The 2,990-nt window shown below is 50.2% G+C and overlaps 1 protein-coding gene across 1 annotated transcript in view; it reads left to right on the top strand.

The window, feature by feature from the left end:
- The window catches only part of GTF3C2 (general transcription factor IIIC subunit 2), a gene marked incomplete at its 3' end in the record, with an annotated part of 30,037 nt that overhangs the window by 3,637 nt on the left and 23,410 nt on the right, over window positions 1–2,990 (top strand). The gene's annotated exons all lie outside the window — the stretch shown is intronic.

Genomic DNA, 2,990 nt, shown 5'->3' on the forward strand with positions numbered 1-2,990 from the left:
TCTGCAGATGCTTTGTAGGGGGGCAGATTGTGTCTGGGGTCTGCAGATGCTTTGTAGGGGGGCAGATTGTGTCTGGGGTCTGCAGATGCTTTGTAGGGGGGCAGATTGTGTCTGGGGTCTGCAGATGCTTTGTAGGGGGGCAGATTGTGTCTGGGGTCTGCAGATGCTTTGTAGGGGGGCAGATTGTGTCTGGGGTCTGCAGATGCTTTGTAGGGGGGCAGATTGTGTCTGGGGTGGGCAGATGCTTTGTAGGGGGGCAGATTGTGTCTGGGATCTGCAGATGCTTTGTAGGGGGGCAGATTGTGTCTGGGGTCTGCAGATGCTTTGTAGGGGGGCAGATTGTGTCTGGGGTCTGCAGATGCTTTGTAGGGGGGCAGATTGTGTCTGGGGTCTGCAGATGCTTTGTAGGGGGGCAGATTGTGTCTGGGGTGTGCAGATGCTTTGTAGGGGGGCAGATTGTGTCTGGGGTCTGCAGATGCTTTGTAGGGGGGCAGATTGTGTCTGGGGTCTGCAGATGCTTTGTAGGGGGGCAGATTGTGTCTGGGGGTCTGCTGATGCTTTGTAGGGGGGCAGATTGTGTCTGGGGGTCTGCTGATGCTTTGTAGGGGGGCAGATGATGTCTGGGGTCTGCAGATTGGTATTGTACGCTCAAAATACAACCCGTGGGTTGCCTCACTATAGGCGCCCTACCTTCACCTCTCCCCCTAAGATACATACAGTAAAAATATGGATAAGTATGAAAATAGCAAAATTCATTTCAATGTACATAAAAAAATACCGTATTTTGCGCTCCATAAGACGCACCGGACCGTGGGATGCAGGGAGGTCCGGCGCGCCTTATGGAGCGCTAGACAGACCGTAGCTTCCGTCAGAGAAGCTGCAGTTAGTGACCGCTGAGACAGGTGGCGCTGTGACTACACTGCGATTGCAGCGCCACGGTCTCAGTGATCGCACAGAGCAGAGGAAGACCCTCCGTCCTTCGTCTCCTCTATGGTGATCGCCGCCGCTCGGCTTTAATACGAGGGATCTCATTAGATCACTCGTATTAAACGAGCAGTAGCTCCTACTACTCGCCCGGCGCCCGAAACTGCATGTCTCGTGCGTCGGGATTCGCTCCATAAGACGCAGGCACATTTTCCCCCTCCTTTTTGGGGGGAAAAAAGTGCGTCTTAAGGAGCGAAATACGATAATTACATTTTTAGATTCAATTCATGAATTATACATCGCCTATCCGAGGATTAGAGTGCACATACACCCAGCGAGTACATTCATGTAGAAGTTCAGTCAATATACTTGTACTAGCGTGGTCATTGGTAAAATTCTAACTAGGAAGAACCTCAACGCGTTTCGCCGGTGGCTTCTTCAGGGGACCCGTATAAATTGATCGAACAATAAAGAGTTTGTTTGTTAATATATATATTATGATCACTTGAAATATTGTCATATAAGGTACACAACAATCAATACCAAATTTCATGAGTAACCTATTAAGATATACAAATGCAGATGAGCATTCCCAAAAGATATGATCACCCAGTACTCGCCATGCACATGCGCTGGGAGGGGCAAGACCGACGCTGGGAGGGGCAAGACCGACGCTGGGAGGGGCAAGACCGACGCTGGGAGGACAGAGGTGATGGGCGTATAGGAGAGCCTAACCATGGTATTGTTACGCTAACGCTGGGAGGGGCAAGACCGACGCTGGGAGGACAGAGGTGATGGGCGTATAGGAGAGCCTAACCATGGTATTGTTACGCTATCATTATGTCTAAGATCTGCCAGAGCCCCGACCCCCCCCCAATCCTTCCCAGTCACTGACCACCCTAGCTGTGCGCCCCCCAGAATGCCGCATACACTGCATTTAGACCCCCTCCCCCCAGGTGCATAACTTTACATGTGTCACCAGGGCTTGAAAAATTTTAGGGTGTCTCCCCAGTCAGTCAAAAATGTCACCAGTCGGCATGACCGGACTATCGGCCTGGCAATCTATGGTGACATTTTTGGGGACAGATCGAGCTTTCTTTTGGAGGAATATAATCACCACGGGGGAGGGGGGGTTACTATATAATGCAAAAAGTACCGGAAATGTAAAAAAATAAAAGTTTCCCTCCGTTCTGTTATAAAACATTTATCACCCATATTTTTTAGTAAAATATAAAAGTCGGGGTCACGTCGGGTAAATAGACACCAAACATGTCAAGCCTTAAAATTGTGTGCGCCCGCAATTTCGCAAAAAAACGCCTCCAGGCCCATAGGCGATGCTTAAAACGCGTTTACCGCTCATCAGTTTAGTGTTATCAGTGATTAATGGCTCTAAAATGATCGCTCTCACTCCGGCGTTCGCGGCGATATGTAACATGCGCGGCACAATAGGCGCAATCGTCGTTTTTGCACGTAGGCGCACCCGACGCATGTGGGGGGCGGGGACTTTAAAAAAAAAAAGATTTTTTAATGCTTTTTTGTGTTAACTTTTTTTTTATTTTTTTACACACAACTTTATTTCTATTACATGGGAGGGGCTAAGAAGCCCCCTATGTGATAGCCAATTTACATGACAGGTCCTCTTTATGGAGACATCAGGGGTCCCCAAGCCCCCCTGTCACCTAAGGACCTCCAGAGAAGCTGATGAAGCAGAGATCGGCTTCATCAGCTTCTGTAGCTGGAGAGTGACACTGAATGCAGGAAGTGATGTCATGTACAGGAAGTGATGTCATATAAATCACTTCCTGCATTGGGGGACCGGAGAGGAGATCAGAGGGAGATCGTGTGCTGAGCTCCCTTTGATCTCCTGTCACAGAGCCGTGCCGGCCGCATCGTGCACAGCGGGTCTCGGCAACGGCAGTGAAAGCGGGGGCTGTGTGGAGGAGGATGGTATTGAGGTGGGGGGTGGCGTGCGGCTCCACCGTCCTCTCGTCACAGACGAGTGGATTTTTCAAGCCCTGCGTATCATCATTAGACCTCCAGGGGCCACATAGTTTCCCAGTCATTCG

This window comes from Nanorana parkeri, unplaced genomic scaffold, assembly GCF_000935625.1.
Source record: "Nanorana parkeri isolate BGI_ZX_2015 unplaced genomic scaffold, ASM93562v1 scaffold3842, whole genome shotgun sequence".
NCBI classification, from domain to species: domain Eukaryota; kingdom Metazoa; phylum Chordata; class Amphibia; order Anura; family Dicroglossidae; genus Nanorana; species Nanorana parkeri.